This window comes from Balearica regulorum, chromosome 1 (genome assembly GCF_011004875.1).
Source record: "Balearica regulorum gibbericeps isolate bBalReg1 chromosome 1, bBalReg1.pri, whole genome shotgun sequence".
NCBI lineage: Eukaryota > Metazoa > Chordata > Aves > Gruiformes > Gruidae > Balearica > Balearica regulorum.
In genome coordinates this window covers 122102046-122120972 of record NC_046184.1, presented here as the reverse complement: position 1 = coordinate 122120972, position 18927 = coordinate 122102046, and the positions used below count along the sequence as shown (strand labels likewise).

The window sequence follows — 18927 nt, the reverse complement described above, 5'->3', positions numbered from 1 at the left end:
AATGTGATTTTGGAATTTATCTTTAAAATACACAAGTATATACATTTGAAGTAAACTTTCTGAGTGAGATTAGATAGACTAATAGCTGACATGATGGGAAAGAGAAAATAACCAATTAAGAGAAAGCAAAAGAGCACACAGCAAAGGCTTCATATATTGTTGTGCCTGTCTTATTCTACAAAAAGCTATTTTAGAGCAGACACACCATTTTCTTCTAAAAGTCCCAAAACCTATGCCTTGTGAAGCATCATGTATATCCTTAGCAGCAAACAATAATTATTGACTTAATAATAGCCTGGAAGCAGACCTTATGCAACCACACAGAAGGATAAGGAGGAAGGCCTCTGAGGTCTCAAAGGTAGCCTCGTCTCCATAGAACTCTCAACTTTTTCCAGGACGAGAACAAAGATGGAGACACACTACAAGAACTGAATTTCTTAAGTTAAAATTAATTCAGTGACAAATTTGTAACAGCACCATGTAATATATTAGCAACGTACCAGCTACAAAAGTCTGTTCAATTCAGGTAAGATACAAATACGGTTTTCTACATGGCAAGACAGGACATATTTTTTAGAACTATGATAAAAAAGTAATTACTATATTACGAAGGCAATGACACCAGCCAAGTGTTTGCAGTTCAATTATACATGAGGGACCCTGAGAAAACCCCAGCTCCACTGTCTGGATTCTCTAATTTCCAACAGTCGCTACAAAAGGAAACACAACTCAAGTGCTAAAATGCTTGTAGCGTATATTTTGTACTAAGCGTACACAGTTTAAGCCAGCATAAACACCCAGGTCCTGTAACCTAACAAAAAGGCGTAATTCTCAATCACTCCTCTTACTTGTCCTCTCCCGAAACATCTGGCTACCGTGGGCAGGGAGATCTAGTTCTTCACCAGTGGCCACCAAACCCAGCCTTGCTGCAGGTGCAGGAGCCAGGAAGGAGCCTCTGCCCTTCCCTCGCAGAACTGCAGAAACAGCAGCCGGGATACTTCAGCTGGCACCGTCTGCAGAAGCCGTGGCTTTCTCTGGAGGGCAATTCAGGAAAAAAAAAAAAAAGCCTAACTTGGAAACTCAGAATTGCCCTAGAAACCCCAATTGTTTTCCATTAGCCAGGGAGGAAACACAGTCAGTGTTCCCGCTAGACTAAAGATAGCCTTTGTGAATACCCCTCCAAAGTCATCGAAGCTAATGCCCTTCAACTAATACTCCAGCAGAAAATAACGCTGCCTAAAAGAGGGGGAAAAAAGTCTAGCCTGACAAAGTGGAAGCATAAAGTGGATTTATCAGCGGGGGGAGGAAAAGGATGATAATAAAGAACATTTCAGTAGAATCAGCTTGAGAGAGATTAACATTCAGTGCCTTTCCACCAAAAAAAAAAAAAAAAAAAATTATAATAAAGTGACTGCCTTGGAAGAGAAGGAAAGTGCTAGATTTTCAAGGCATCACACAGGTCAAGTGTCTTTATCAGTGAATGTGCTGGAAAACTTAAGTGACTAAATGGTAACTGCAACCAGCTTCTTAAAATAAGAGAAAAGAACCTTCCTCATAAGGGTCTTTTAGATGTTCTTTTGCCTTTTCCATCACCATCCTCTATTACTCTGAGACAACTAGAGCGGGCAACAAAAACATCTATGAACTTTAGTAATGAGACAGCAGCATTTCTTTCATCACGTAACCAAGAAAACACACAATTGCCTCTCAAGGAAAGTCCTGTGCTATTAAGAAACATTTGGAATAAGAGACAAAGCTTTTCATCAGTTCTGATACAATTCCGTATAAAATAACAAATCTGAGGACTGAAAATCCATAGCATTTTCTGAATAAAATATTCCCCAGTTCAAATGTGGACAATTAGATGGACATATTTTGACAGAGCATGAACACGGAAGAATAATAGGAAAAAAACCACAGTGAGCAGGCAGCAATCAAAATTCAGATGAAAAAAGGAATCATGTAACAAGACCCATTTGACAAAATGACTGTTAAATGCACCTTTGTAATATTATCTGTTTGGGTATTCAGTCATTATGTCTTTTGCCTGGGCTACCTTTTCCCTTTGAGAAGTAAAACAGAAGTTTCTGTGGGACAAAACTTTCTTCTGATTTGAATCAGTAAAATAAAAATCAAACTTAAAGTAATTATTGAACCACTCACAGTTTATGAACAGCTCAGCAAAGTATTTAAGCAAGTAAGTAGCCCACCTGGCTTCAAATTCTTATGAGCTTTCTAAGTTTTGCTGAAACAAAGGACCTATACCAGACTTCTTGGAACGACTGCTACCCTCTGAAGGTTTCAAAACTCATTATGAGCACTACTACCACTCCTCCCGGCATGCCCCAGCCCCACAAATGCAAAGCAATCCTTTTTTTAGGTTGAAATTTTCCAAGTTTGTCTATGGAAAGGAAAAAAAAAAAAAGAGAGAGAGAGAAAAAAAGAGATGGTTCAAATTTTTTTTAAAAAAAAGTGTTTCTTTACACTGAAAGTCTTTGTGAAAGAAAAGATTCACAAGATCTTTTTGCAATAAATTCTTGCAATTATTTTTTTGGCTCTGTAGGACAATGCTGGAGCTCAAACTTGAAAGTTACTATTTTAAATAGAAGATTCTCTCAATAATAGAGCTGTATATTTCATCCAAAAGAAACCGGTCCTGATTTAATGATTTTAAGAGCACTGGGGGGGGGGGGGGGGGGGGGAAGTTATACACAGACCAAATACCACAGAACTCTTTACAGAAATCACCAAAACTTCAAGCCCTGAAGAGTTATTTACATACTTATCTCCATCCACCTTAGTCCTAATATTCCACTTCATGTGAACACTCGAAGGCTCTATGCTGGAATGGGCCAACTTCTGCATGTTAGACTCTAAACATAGAGCTAAAAAGTGACATTGGGCAGAGTTGTGAAACACATCTCTGATTTTACCAGATCATCCCAACTGCCCAGTATTTAAAAAAAAAAAAAAAAAAAATTCACAAAATTACACCTAACCAGTCATTTTTCCTTTTGTAACATTTACATATAGACCTGGTTCAAATAGAAAGGGAGGTTACAGTTCTGTTCTAAGTCTTTCCACTCTCAGTCACCATCTACAAGTGTTAATCTGTATGACGAAGTTAAAAAAAAACTAATAAAAAATGACTGCTGCAGCAGAGGCAGCAACAGACAAGAATTTACACAAGATCATTTGGACAATGTTCAGCAGATAACAAGTTTTAGCTGGACAGAGCAGAGATGTGGATTACTGGCAGTCTTTGGGAGTTAAGAGTTAAGAAACATAAGGCTGATGAAAAGGATGAGGAAGGAAACATACTGCCCCAGAACAGCTACTGTCTCTGGATGCTGCAGCTCCTTGAAATCCCACCTTGCTGACACCTATCCAAACACTAGATGAAATAAAAGGCTCCAATACAAGCCATGCACTGGTGATCCTAGTCGATAGCAGACCGGTCTCCAAAGCAGAAGCCAGAGCCCTGCAGTAGGTAGATGTGCTCCTTACCCAGGCAGGGAGAAGAGATAGGTCTCAAAGGACAATCCAGAGTGCCCAGCCAAAAGCTGGAAGCAACCCAGGCCTAACCAAGTGTAGACACTCATCATTAAATCACACCTTAACCTGGACCCTGTGCTGCAGGCGAGGGCCTTACTTCTACCTGCCATCCAGAACCATCTCCCAAGGTCAGGTATCTATGCTCATTCCTTCAGCAGATGATCAGCACTCTTTCCAAACGGCCTGAAGAGAAAGATGGTAAGTAGCTCAGGTACTTCCCAAAGAGGACAGCCTTGTGACTACAGCACAGTCACGGTCCAGTCCCACATCTCTAAGGCCACCAACCTAACCCTCAGGCTAGCGGCTCTGTGGGGCGAGCAGCCCTGCTCGCTACGGAAACTGCCCCCAAAAGAGCTGGTCCGCAGAAAGTGAGAGCAAGTGGAGCCGTGACTGGCACTAATGTGGAGAAATTAGAAGATTCTTGAATTCTTTGGTCTTCGGCTTTTTCCAGCAACCATTTTCCCAGGAACATTTTAGATTAAACCAAGTGTACAACAGAGTTAATGAACTACTTATGCTACAGTCTTAGAGATCAGAAACCATTCAACAGATGCCCCCCTGTTCAAAAGCATCTTCACCATATTCAACAGGAGCTTACACCTTTTCAGGTTCCTAACTCAGCATGAAAATGCCCACGTTGGCAAGTATTTGAGATAACATGGTTTAAGAAGTTGCCAGTACTGACTTGGTCTCTGTAATTGATCATATGGATGTTTACCTGGTGAGGTAAAATGTGTTAAACTGAATAACCCTCACAAGGCATTTCTCATCAGAAAACCGATGCAGCACACTACCACTTAGGGTAGTCCAGCTTGTTCTGACTGCACAAGCAAAACAAAGACCCCTTTAAACTGCATAAAATGACCAGATTTGGATCAATAGAGATATCACTGTTAAATATTCATTCCAATTAGAAATTATTTGTGCATGGAGTAAAGGAAAGAGGGAGATGATGTTTACAAGTTTCAGGAAACAATGAGATAATTCAAAATAAATAAAAAAAAACCAAAACAGCTATAATGTTTGTGCAGTTGGGTGATAATTAAAGGTAAAACTGCAGAGAAGAAAAAAAAAAGGGGGCAAAGAAACAAAGACAGAAAAGAAGGCATATCTAAAAGGAGAAAAAGCAATCTGCAACAGTTTCAGTCTTTTTAATTAGAGGACTTGCAACTTCTTTGCATTCTCAGGAACCAGCAGGATGCAAAACTGTAGGAGGTGATGTCAGACGTACGCCTGTCCCTGGTCAGTGGGCTCAGCAGAGACCCAATAAGCAGGGGTTTTTGTTTTGTTTTGGGCTCTGGCTTCCATTTTATCAAATGTTTCATAACTTGTAAACTTTATTTGTGAGCAACACAGATTTCATATAACTGAAATCTGAGTCAAGGACAGCATGTGACTTTCATTTTGACTTCAGAATTATTATTATTTTTATTATAGAGTACACAACTACCTCAATTATCAGGAACACTAAGAACCATCCAGATAAAAACTAACAAGTACAATCAACTATTTGTAAGGCATTAGAGAATAACTACAGAGCCAGCCACACTCCCCAAAACAAAAAGACAAATACACCAAGTCTAGTTGATTTTGAAAAGAAAGAAAAAATAGTATGTATGTAGAAGCTTCATAAGGCTGAAATACACAACCTGTCTTCTCAGAGGATTTTTGCATTAGAAAAGCATAACTGAAATAGTTTCCGAAGAACTGATTTCATCCAATGAAAAAAAATATACAGCACTGTCCACTTCCTGAGATAACACCGGAAAAAATATTGCTTGAGAAGTGTGCTTGGCTGATGCATTTCCTCATCTATTTAAGACTATACATTATGGTTTAAAGTATGGTTTTAAACAGATGTGAAAGTCTAGCCCTCTGAGTACAGTACTAGTGAAGTTCTGTTCTGTGGTGTCTGGTACCAAATTACTTTTAGAATAAAATTAAAAGTTACTGTCACCTGTTCTGACCACAATCTCCTTTAATGTCACACTGCCTGTGGTTCAGCTTCATTACCTAACTACACTAAGTACCAAATAAAGAGGAAAACGAGATTATTTTTTTTTTCTTACACTTTTTTTTTTTCCTTTGGTATCATATTCATTATAGGAACTTAAAATGAAAAAAAAAAAATTACTCTTATTATTACGTTTTGCTTCTGTTGAACAAATAGGCAAACTCTAAAGAACATTCAAGGAGATCATCAAAATAACTGAGCTAAGGAGAAGATTGATTCTTCTCCCATTCTTGAGAAAGAAAAGTGTGTTGGGGGTGTTTGGTGGAGTACATAATTAACCCCTTCTTTCAAACAGGCTCTATTGCCTAACTTGTATAATTTAAAAAACTCCATATGATCTCTTTTATGTATGATTTATCTTTTTATTTCAGAAAAATATTTGATTTTACTTTTTCTTTTCCTTAAACAGAAATGTATTTTAGTCTCATTTCTAATATAGCTCTTAGCTTTGTCAGGCAAGTACAGAAAACTTTGTGGGACAATCTGAACTTTAAGAAGTATGAAATAGGCACTTCTTCATGAAACCTTTAAAAATGGGTTTAGCTAGTATTGTCTTGCTATGTATTTTTATCCTAGTACCACTGGAAAAAAGAAAAGAGTGACCTACTAAAACATCTAGAAAAATCAGGTCTGATGCTAACACATAGAATAGGTACATTCAAAGGCCAGCTTTGACTTAGGGAGAGCAGTTGTCTTTGTCTCCCTTGTCAGTCTGTATCCAGAGTGGACAGTGAAAGCCTCCTCTAGAGGGTAATTCTGAGCAGAAACGAGCTTCGGGTGCTCCTTATCACCCACTGGAGAAGCTGATTTATTGTTACCAACCACGGGAACCCAAGACAACGAATTTTCCCCTGTTAGAGCTAACCTTGGTGTATACCCCAACATCCAGTCCTGTAACTCCTTACAGGGTGTGCTGCTGTGTTTGCGCTGATTCTGTACCTCACGGCTGGTTGTATTCGCACAAGCTCATAAGCCTCACCACTGGGACATTCTTCTTTATTTGTTGCCTGGTTTGAATAACTCCATAATTCCTGTTCTATAACATGTACATCCTTTTAGTATTTAAAGTCCCTTGTCACATCTAACTATCAAGTCACCCTTTACTCTTAATAACCCATTTTCTCCAAGTCCTTACGCAGTCCAAGTCTATTACAGCTTTAGCGCTTGTATGTTTGGATAAGGAAAGAACCTAGGTGTAATCTCACCATATTTACAGGAAAAGAGATTTCACCTTCCATGTTCATGACTCAAAATCTGTATTTTTCATTTTATTATATAGGTAAGCATTTCATTATATGGGTAAGCCTGCCCCTAGTTTTTCCAGTTTATTTTTGCATTTAGGTTTTTAATTCAGTCCATCTGAAGATAAACTGCGGGGAATAACAAAAGCCCAACTTACTTTGAGCAAGCACAGAATTAAAGCTGAATACTGACACCTCAGAACAAAAAAAATTCAACTCCCTTGTATAGGCACTAAACTTCATGTATCAATGTGGTATAATAAGGACTGGTACAGTCTTCAAAGAAAATTGATTTTTTTCTTCTTTGGAAAGTTATTAGGCCCAATAAAAAAAAATTGTCCTCAACATATTTTCTTCACCAATAATTCTGTTATGCATCTGGAGTAACATATGGTCAGCATTTTCTTTAGGGGACTGCAATTTGTCTTCATTTTACATACTAATAGCCATATTCAGTCAGACCAAAGATAGATGTATCCCCCATACTGTGTCCTTAGCAAAGGCTAAGAGCAGAGGTCTGGGGAAGAACACTGGGACAGGGAAAGCTTGCAAGGGACAGATGCACGTTCAGGATCCCTCCCCAGACTTCAGGGACTGGGCTTTGTGTTCTTCTAAGCAAGAGGTGATGCTTTTGCACTGAAAGCCCAAACTCAGATAAACTTTCAGTACATGCAGTGGCTCACAGTTAAACTATGCACTATAAAAAAAAAATACAACCTCTTACTTGTTCTGGAACTGTCACTTGATAATTTTATTTGATCCCCTCTGGGTCTTGTACTACAAGAGACAGTTAATGAGCATTCCCTGTTCATTTTTTCTACTACACTCCTATATAGATTTTTATCATTTTCATCTTTAGCTATTTCTTTGCCAGGCTGAAGATTCTTAATCTATTTAATTGCTTTATCATCACTGCCACCCATTTCTAGTTCTATTATCTCTCCTTTTTTTCCTTACCCTTCCTTTAAGTATAAGGATCAGAACTGCACCCAGAGGTCAAGACAAGAGCACACGCTGTTTATAGACTGGCATAGCAGATTTCTGGTTTGTTGGCCATTCTTCTCTTTTTTTTGCCCAGTCCTGAACATTTAACCAATGCTTGATTTACCATGGTAAGCTCACTACAACATCACTTCCTTTGGTGCTAATAGTTTACAGTCTCAATAATAGCAGAACTGTTCTCCCCTGCATGCATTACTTCATACTATCAGCAGCAAGCTTCATCCCCAGTTACTAAGCATCACAAAATCCCTCTTCAGCTCTTCATAATTAGCTTTCATTTCTGCTACCCTCATTAACTTAAGGAAAAAAAAAAGAAAAAAAAAGAAAAAAAAAAATCACTCTGCATTCACTCTTCCAGACCACCAACGCATACACTGACTAGTTGTAAACTTAGCACAGATCCACGTGCAACTCTACCAGTGACCTCCATCCCCTCTGTGGGGATTCATTCATTCATTCCTACCCCATCTTTTAACCAACTATCAGTCCAGGAGAGACATTTCCTCTTATGTCAGAACAGTTTCATTTTGCTCAGCACCTTTGGTGAGTAGTTCTCAAACGATTTTCTGAAACTCAAGCATACTGCATCAGCTAGATCACACTTACTCACAACCTCAACAGTATCTTCAGAGAACTCTACCAGACCTGCAAGACTGTTCTAACTCTTTCCTGGTATATTAAATTTGTCCATGAATCAATTAGTTTTCTTCTTCACTATATTCGCCATCAAACTGGCTGCTATGAATGCTCAATCATACTTGTCCTGTTCTTTCCTACAGGTTTTCTGGATGCCTTTTTAAAAAATGGCATCACCTTTGGCACCCTCAACTTCACTGCTACCACAGCAATATTGTGCTGTTAAACACCACCATTACCAGTTCAGTAGTTTTATACTGTGAGATCTTCTAGAGGTTTTGAGTGTATCCAGAGTTGGCAATTTGCTGCAACTCATTTATATAATTTTGGTCTAAAAAAAAAAAAATAAATTGTCCCAGTAGTGCTTTGATTTAGAACAGGTGCCTCAATAGGACCTCATGCTTCTCTCCCCACAGAGAAGAGATTTTGTTTGGAAATCTGAGTTCCTGCACAGTATTTCATACTCTTTCAGCTACAGTGCAATCTTCTTTGAGCTGTTTTAGATCTTAGTTATCAATTGGCCCAATGGCCTTCCTGTTCCTGACGGTTTTGAAAGAATACTTATGACATGCTTCTATGCCTTTTACAAGTCATATATCAGGCTTTAACTTGTTTTACTGTATATTTTGTTTAATTTGCCTGATTTTTCACCTTTTTTTTTTTTTTGATGTAAGTTTTCGAAAGATACCTTTCTGTTTCTTACAGCCTGCTCAACCATGCTAATTGTTTTTTAAAATCTTTTTAAAGGGTCAGAGAAGCAGTTGTTAGGGGATATGCATTTGTTCCGAGTCTCTCCATGCTAGCTGCAAGCATTTTACTCTTTTGACTGTTCTTCTTACCAGGCTTCCCATAGAAACCCTAACTCTATGGTAGTCCTATACTGTCAATAACTTGAGAATTAGGCATTCGGTCCCTCCATCTTATATTCTAGTCTTCTAGCATCTGCATAGAAACACTTCTATTTTGGTCTGACTGCCTGTTCTTCCGCACTACTGTCTAAATTGGACCTAATTTATTCAGATAATTCTTCACTGTTTTCTACATGACTTTCAACAACTTCTGTCCTATGTACAGCAATGTTAAGGACTTCAACCCCAGAAGCTGTGTCATCCTGACCTGCGTGCCCTTTCTGCTTGTCCTCATGTAGGGTGTTGGAATTACAGTGCAGACTGATGCTGCAGAGATCTTTATTTTTAACCTTCTATCTAGCAGCTCAGATGTTGCTTCCAGCACTAGTTTGGTAGCCTTTCTACATCACCAGCCCTTCTCCACCAGTTTATCCAGCACTAAAAGATAGTCTAGACTCCTTTTACTGCAAGCCACCTTGGCATGTAGTTGGAAAGTTATTGTATGCTCCCTTCCAGCATCATAAATCCAGTTAGTTGCACTCCACGTAGTTAAGTGGAGGCCAACTCCATCATGGCAGGAAATATCCTTCTATCATCTAGAATCAACACCATGCAATGGTATTCTTAGAGCAAAAGGATACTTGGCCATCACCTGAGATCAAGGTCCCATCTACAGGATATGATTTCAGGATCATTCCTCCTTTACAGGTTTGATGTTCTCCTACATTAAGACTTACGTCTCAGAAGCCCAGTGGCAGCCTGCCCAAAGATAGCAGTGGGACTATGTGCCTGGAGGCTTACTTTACACATTTGCTAATTAAGGGTACTTTCTTTACAAGTATGCTTAGCATGTTGTGACTTTCACAAGAGTCCACTTCAGTTATAGTAATCTACGATGGGCATCTTGCAGTGTTGTAATTAGCCCTTTGGTTTAACAGCTGTATTAATACTGTTGAGACTAAGAAAATGCTGCTCTCTTCTAACTGGAGATCTGGTATCAACCTCTAGCCTGAGAGGCCAAAGTGTCCAAGCTAAATATCCTCAGATGCACTTCTTGTGTTCTATGCTTACTGTCAGGGTATTCCACCTGAAATTTTCACTTTGCACTTTCCTCTCCAGAGACTTTGATTCAGACCATCCTCATCGTCCTGACAGACAATCTATTGGTTTTCTAAAAATTTGCCTTTGATACTGGACTGGCTGGTATCCATTATTTCACAAAATGGATATAATAAAATCATTTCTCTGTCTTCTGTTCAGCATCATTTAATCCATGGGCCTAGTACATTGTCCAGGTTCCCATGCACCATTTTCAAAACCACCCTATACAAGTACTAAGGATGAGAAATTTTAATTTTTCTTATGTAAAACTCTGGTATCATTAACAGACTTTTCCAATAACTGCCAGGCAATCATGCTTTATAATCTAACAGATCACAGCCATCTTCATGATGCTGTGAAATGACTGATTGTGCAAGCCCTTAAACACAGCTTTCTTAAGGCAACAGAACACATAACCAGCCACAACTTTCAGTTCAAAGCAGAAACGCAAGATGCAGCATCTGTTGCACTGTTAGTGGGAGCTGTACTTACAAATATATCCCGCATCAAATCAAATAGCATTCTGTATAACCAAGATTTGCTGATTCAAAATGGGACCTCACACATCTAGATTCCAAATTCAGATTTCTTACTATGAATTCTACTTTCAGTTACAGCAAATCTTCTATATTTTTATTAGTTATAATGTACACAGCTTTCAATACAAAAGAAGTCTTGAGTGTTTCCCCACACACACACACCATCACTACTGTATTTACAGGCAAGATGATTAAACACTTGTATTTTATTGTAAAGAATAAATTGTACTATACAGTAAAGAGAAATTCAATACTGACTAACTGATTCATAAAACAATCTTGATTCTTCAGTGGATAGAACATGGTTCTCCTTCCCTTTCCATCATCAAATCTAATTTAAAGTAACCCAGTATAGTGCAAATACATTAGATGGTTAGTAATCTCCAGTAATGGCGGGGAAACTCATCACAAATTGCTGAATGTTATGAATCATCTTGTGAACACATAACTGCTATACACTGCAAAAGGCACTTTAACAAGTAGTTTCATTCATTTATGTCAATACTTCATAATTAGCACAGAGAAGTGTCTGTAAATTGAACTCTTGAGCATCACACTGCTTAGTTACCAGTTTTCTTTTATTTAATATTTTGAACACTTGATGTAATGGAAGACCCCATTAAAATTTTCTGCCAGTGACAAATGACATTTTCATTTCCTGTTCTAAATGCGTTAGCACAAACTAATGAACTCAATGTTCAACAAATCCATAAGCATATGCTGACCTGTACTACATAAACAGTTCAATTGACTTTATCAGAGCTATTAAGTTTTTTAAGTATACTTAACTGTTTTGCTCAATAAGAGATAATAATAATAAAAAAACCCTACAGGGCTGTGTAGAAATTAGTGCTGATGCTTTTTTCTCCCCAGCTACACCTGCGTGGGGCCCCACTCAGAAGTAAGAGATGAGAAGCAATAACATGATGGCCAGGCAAAGATAGTTAGAAGAGCTCTTCCCTGCAGAACAGCCCTGAAGATCTAGATTTATTAACTTTTTTTTTTTTTTTTTTTTTTTTTTTAAATTGAAGTTAAGAACTGGGATAGCTCTTCAGGGTACTCTATCCAAGGCACACTATATTTTGAAAGCGTTATGATGGTACCCACTCAGAGATCAGGGTCTTACTATTCACTAACAGAGATACAGCCTCCCTACAGAGAGCTTACAGCTTTTGGGTGCCCAACGTTATACCTGAGGTATAGTTTCCTGGATGTTTTTTTTAAACAGCACATAGAAAAAAAATCATATTGATTTGGATTCCAGAATCTGAAGATGCCAACCTACTATAATTTAACAGTTTATTGGCAACAGCTGGTTGGTTATACCTAATGAGATCTATGCTCTTAGCCCATTCTAGCAGTGAAATCATTCTGTCTGCAGCTTACTTGGCAACTGGGGATAACTAAAACTATGCCCAAGGCCAGTTACTGCAGGGTAGTTGACACAAGGCAACTTGGTCATCTGTGGATATTTGTGGTATAACTACATTATCTCAGAAGCAATTTAAAGGTTTAGACAAAATGCTTTCTTAGGCTAGAATAAGAACAGCCAAATGCAAAAGTGTAAATGTATAAAACAAACACATTGATAGTTGCACTTTAACACTTCTTACCAGGATAACTTCCCACTCATCAGTTCTAAAAAATCCTCAAGCTTCAGTTCTGAGTTTGTCCCATCCTCCATGGCTTCCCAGGAATGCAGACCCATGGACTAATTTCTACAGGCTGTGCACACTGATGTAAACATACATGAAAAGCTTTGCCTCCCTCTAACGTTGCTAATTAATTAGAAAAATTAATTACTACGGTAATCAGTATTTCCCTTCGCTTTGAAATATGAGAGCTAATCATGAGTTCTTATTATGTACCACTTATTTTTACTTTTTTTTTTTAAATAGAAAACAGCGTTGTAAAACTTTTTATTTAATCTTACAAGATTTAACCCTTAACACCACATATTCATCACCACTGGACAGTTAGTTGAAGTTACATCTTCTTAATTACATCTGTAATTCTCCTCACGCTTTCAATTCTTCAGTACTCATAAAAATAGTACTGATAAGACACCCAAAACATCCAGATATGCAAACCTTTCTATTGTATCTAAAGTTTCTCCATTTCAAGTATATTCAGGCCTATAACTGCTGCTAGGCTTACCAATATGAAATCTATTTATTTAAAGAAAAAAACCAAAACACAAATATATATCTTCATGCAGCTTAGCACTCTGATTCCTTACAGTTATAACAAACCATGAAAAAGTGGGAAAAATCCCACCTCTCCTTGTATACTGCCTTCAAAGTAGTTTTGCTCCTTTTAGTAATCAAATATAGATTTTTCCATGACATTTTGATTAGGCTCTTACTGTGAATACGTTAAGTGATAATTGGTCCAAAAATACCTATTGAGCCAGGAACATCAGAATACAGTAAATACTGGGAGTACCATAGGCAGTTGCATGAATCACTTCACATACCTGTGGCTTTCCAGGTTCCTGTGCTTAGTCATGGGTACACTCTTCATTTTCTTGTACACAGAATATAATTTCTGCCAATTTTTGTTCTTGGCTTCTACACTGCCACCTGTAGTCATACAAGAGAAATTAGCCATACTTTATGCTGCAAATTCTATTACCACAATGTTTCAGCTCACTTATTTTTCTGTACAACCATTCTAAAGCATTCCCCTTTGGAAAGGTGTGTTAAGATACTCAAACCGACTTATCTACAATTTTCTCTTTAATAAATTTCAGAAAGGAAGAAAAACCCCAATCCCAACTCAATCTAACCTGAGAGAACATTTAAAACTCTCAAACACAGATCTGAGCTTTACCGATTTTTTTATGTTATCCTTGCTGCTTAGTGGTCACATCATAACCTTGATAGAGCAAGGTGACTTCTGAAGTGGGAATACAAAAACCATCTGCACTTAACTACTTAGTAAATACAAAAACTAATATGATTTGTTCTTCCATCTGAAAAATTAACATAGTTTTATAATTTCCATGCTCAGCTTAGTTACCTTATACAGGTTATAAAGAAATGTATACCAAAAAAAAAGCTAGTATTTGGAAGAACATCTCATAGAACTAAAAGTGATCTTGAACTTTTTATGCCATGAAAACCACTGAATTTATTCCAGGCTTGCTACACTTTGAGCAATATGCCACAGATTCTGGCAAATTAACAATTTACATCAAATTAAGACCTGAACACACAGTACCCAGAACCCTCACATCAATCCTTTCTTGAAAATATGATAAAATCGAACATTCAAGCCTTCCTGGAAAAAAAGCAAAGCTTGCTGGTGTTGAGAACAGGGGTTTCACCAAATAACGAAGTTTCGGAGTTCAAGCTCTTGGGGGAACACTGGCTTTTGCGTGCGCATGCAACTCCCCCTTCTTCCAGTTAAGAATTGCTCATATCGTCCCTGGAAGCTGCCACCCGAACGCTCCCCACTACGTCTCTATCTGGAAAAACGCTCTCAAGTCATTAACGGACAGAAACTAACTCATTTCACCACGCCACTGCCAGCGCACGGATGACTACGGCTGCCCGGGTACCTGCACTACCCTACGTCAGCAGTAATCACTGCCTCGACTAGAAATCTCAAACTGGAATAGAAACCGAAATTAAACGCAATTTTCCAAGAAAAAAAAATATTAATAATAATAAAAAAAAAACAATGAAATCCCAAGCGCCGGTGAGGCTGCCTGCGCCCCGAAGCACACGTCCAGGTAACCCTCTCGCCCTGCCACGGCGCCGCCACCCCCGAACGGGAGGGCACCCACAGCCGCGGGGACCCCCCAGGGACCCCGCCACCCTCCCGGCCGGGCTGCGGCCGCTCAGGTGCGCGCCGGGCGCCGCCCCGATAGCGGCATCCACGGGCACCCGCCGCCGCCCCCCACAGCCACCGCGGCACCCCACGGTCCTACACGCCCGCACCCCCGACCTCACCGCGGCGTTCCCCACACCCACCCAGCCCCTCACAGCCCCACATCCCAGCCGCCCCGCGAAGCCACTCACCGCGACACCCCCCGCCCCCCCGCAACCCAACCACACCGACACACACGGAGCCGCCGGGCGAGATGCGTCCCGCCGGGACGCGCCGGAGGCAGGGGGTCACCGCTAAACCCGGAGGGCCGAGGGTCCCGCACCGCCGCTGCGGGCAGCGGGCGCTGCCCACCCACCTGCGCTCGCCGGGCTCCTCACGCCGCCGGCCGGTGCCGCAGGATGAGGCGGCGGCTCCTCCTCACCAGCGCGGCTCCCTCACTCCCTCCCTCCCTCCCTCCCGCCGCCGCGCAGCCAGGGGGAGCCGCGCGTCCCGGGTGCCGCCGCGCCGCCCGCCCGGGATTCCTGCGGGAGGGCGGGCGGGAGGCGGCTCGTCGCTCAGCACAGCCTCCCGCTCCTTCTCCGGCTGGCTGGCTGGCTCCCTCCCGGGCACGTTTCTGCCGGTGCCGCCGCACAGCGCCCCGGCGGACCCACAGCGCGCGCCTCCCGACCCCCTTCCCTTTTTATCGCGGGGCCGGGGCTGCCGCCGCTGCCGCTGCTGCTGCCGCGCGGAGGGCAGCGCCGCTCGGGAGCCGCGCCGCTGCCAACCCACGGCCGGCCCGCCCCCGCTGCCGCCGCCGCGCTCGCACACGCTCGCTCGCACCGCCCGCCCGCCCCCCGCCAGCCCACCTGTCCGCGCCCCGCCGCCGCCGCCGCGGCCCACGCAACCGCCCGCCCACGCACCGCCCACACGCCCGCCGGCAGCGCCCCGCCACCGTCCCCGTCCCCGTCCCCGTTCCCCCTCACCGCAGCGACCCCGGGCGGGGGGAGCGGCGCGTCTCGGCCTGCGATAGCGCAGAACTCTGCGGCTCCCGCCGAAATCAGCGGCGGAGCGCGGGCTCGGCAAGCCCGGCGGGGAAGGGGGGCGGCAGGCGCCCGCCCCGCCTCGGGGTGAGAGCGGCGGCGCCCCCGTGGTGACCGGCGTGGGCTGCGCTGCGAAACCGGGGCCGTCTCCCACCTGTGTTTCTGGCCCCCGAGTGCCGGAGATGTCCACCTCCCCGGTGGCAGGGAGGCGCCTGCCGGGCGCTTCAGGAGCTCCGGGTGCCTCCTCGCTCTGACACCAAAGTAAACGCGTAGTCTTGGCCCGTTACAAATAATTTCCGTGCTCAGGAATATGCTGGAAGCCCAGTTCTTGGTGGCTGACAGCTGATGGTGAGAGATGACCTAGCCAGAAGTGGTCGGCTCCTAAAAATTTGGTTTGCAACGCTTACCAATTTTGCAAAAGCAGCAGGTAAATGCATAAAAGTAAGCACTAAGAAAATGTCCCTGGTGTAACTCAAACTGCAGCGAAACTTCAGGTTGCACATGCTGCCCTAGCTCCTGCACTAATGGAAGAACAGCCCATCCCTTATTAATAGTTGTCTCATTCTCCGGCTTTTGCCCGATGTATTTGCATTTTGGAAACAAATGATCTATTTAAATTATTGGGTTTGTATCTTTTTTGTTCAAATGGGTTTCACTGTGATATTGACATTAAAAGCATATGCTAGCACCATCCAGTAGTCCAACCAAGTTAAGAGAGGCTTGGGAGGAGTTGATTGCATTGATGCAGTCATACCGACTGATACTGTTTTCAAATTTGTCTAGTAAAAAACTCTTATATTCATTCTTTTCACAGCAATACGTTCCTCTTTGGTTAAGACAATATTTACTTTTCCCAAACATTTTATTCTAATTCTATATTTTGGCACCCAACCTTTTCAAGGTAAGCCAGAAATCCATGCAGTCATGTTACAAGCTGTGATATCGTGCTGCAGTCTAGTGATATTAAGAAGCAAGCTACAAAAATAAAATCACTTGCCTTTGTCTAGTCTTCTGCAGAACTAAGACTGTTTTCAGTTCCTCTTCTTACATCTCACAGGCGAGACACCAGACTATCTGAATATTTAATGAGTAATAAACCAGAAGTCTGTATGTAGTAAAAGTAGCAAGAAGTATAACACACATTTTTAACAGCAACATAGACAGGTACTTATCTGAAAGAAGTTTAAACAATTCAATTTCACAAAATTAATAAACATTAATTATACATAAGCACATCTGCAAGCTATTCATAATGTAAAAGGTTCAAAATCAAACAAAGCTTTCACCAAAAAAGTATAAATAAACCTGTAGAGATGAGGATAAAAATTGATACAGGCATTTAGGAAAAGCATTTTGATTCTACTCCAACCAAGAAATCCGTTCTGGTCTTTCACTTCAAAACCTAGCAACCTAGTGGCACGCTGGTGCAATAATTCAGAAGACAATGTGAACATTGAAAATTTGTGTGCCATAACTCTGCTTACAAAGGCCATTGTTAAACATACAGCACAAGCTTTTACATCTAATAAGTAGTAAAGAATATTTTCTCTCTCGGTTGAATATTTTATCTCTAGATTGAATGTTTATCCTCTTTCTCTCTGAGCTTATAATACACGAGACATATTAAAAAATATGATAGATTTTCCAGTTTTGCCACCTCAACTAAATTTTGATTAAATGTAACCAGCAGATATCAAGAGTTACTGACCAGTAAATATCACTCTGAAATTCCATAGTTACCTACAGTAAGGTCTGCCAGTGACTTCAAGGACTGGCTTGTCCAACTCTGTCTCTTCAAACAGTACATCGGCAATAGAGACCACACTGACATGCCTCCAGCCTAGAAGAATTTAGTCATTTTCCACTAAATTCTCCATAAACGTATGGTTTTGTCTGCAGGTGTCTTTCCTATAACTGTTACAAATGTGTTAAATTCTAGCAGAAAGTTCTTGTCCTTTTCACTGAAGCATGTCCACTGCGTACGTTGTTCTCTTTACCAAAAAAAGTCATCACTCCTTTCAGGTCTTACACAAAGCTGCTCTTAAATCTAGCCCATCGCAGGAGAAATGCTCTCTTTATTCTGATTTTCAAACCAAGAAAACAAGCATTTGGTCACTTCACAATGAATATTAATCAAGTGCTATCATATTTGCCTTGACTTTGTGAGATGTAGAAAATTAGATCACTCATGCACAGACTCACTTTCTTCCACACCCCACACCCCCCCCCTCTTTCCCACCCACCTCCCAAACAGCTCTGCCTTTTTTCTTCAGCAATTCAGGTTTGGAAGAATAAATTCCATTGTTACGATGATTCAGAGACAAACTGAAAGCCAAGTGAAATATTGTTCTCCCAAATCTGACAGGAAAACTTATAGGATGGAAACACCCAGAAAATAAAACCCACTTCTTTTATAATATGCACCAAAAAGCATTACTTGCCATTTTCCCCTTGCTCCCAGAATATATACAGCAACTGCTGGGTTGCTGTAGTACTGAAAATTTCCAGTTTTCCAGATGATGAGCTGTGACTCAGTACTCCTACTGATATACCTCAATGCACCATCCATTTACTTGACGTGGTGGTAAATCATCTCTCACTTTCCTTCCACCAGAACTTATTAAACACCATCTTGCATCTGCGGGTCAAATTTACCACACCATGTTCCACCTTGTCCATCTGAGACCAGATCAGGTAAAAGCTTTTCTACTCCAGCATTTTTCTAGGCCAGCTCCTTATTTCAGTTGCTACCCAAGTGTGCTTACACCTCTGAGAACATGATGCTGTGCAGGTCATCACCTGAAATGCTGCTTTCTCCACTGTCCGTCCTGGACCTACTTCTGTTTGTTGGCTAAATAAGCCTGAATGGTTGGCACAAAGCTCTTTCACTTTGTGTCAAGGTAGTTTCTAGAAACTACTTCTGGGAGAAATATGTTTTTTTCTCTACATACAAAACCCCTTCAAGAGTCAGTGAGCTGACGAAGCAAATTTTCATCCATTTATAATCAAAATAATGACTTCAGTCTATGCTATGGAAACCGGAATTTGGCATAATAAAGCCAACAGCTGGTTGAGGAAGAATAGCAGCGTGAGCTTTTTGAGTTTGCAGATAAACAGGCACAATCAAAGACAAAGTTA

General features: G+C 41.2%; 1 long non-coding RNA gene across 2 annotated transcripts in view; it reads right to left on the bottom strand.

The window, feature by feature from the left end:
• LOC142604762 (uncharacterized) overlaps positions 1-15521 on the bottom strand; it is a 57877-nt gene extending 42356 nt beyond the window's left edge. For both annotated transcript variants that reach the window (XR_012838601.1, XR_012838602.1), the window contains exons 1-2: positions 15126-15521; positions 13413-13518 (exon numbers count right to left, since the gene is read on the bottom strand). This is a non-coding gene — a long non-coding RNA (uncharacterized LOC142604762). The remainder of the gene's footprint in view (positions 1-13412; positions 13519-15125) is intronic.
• Between the last annotated feature and the right edge of the window lie 3406 nt (positions 15522-18927).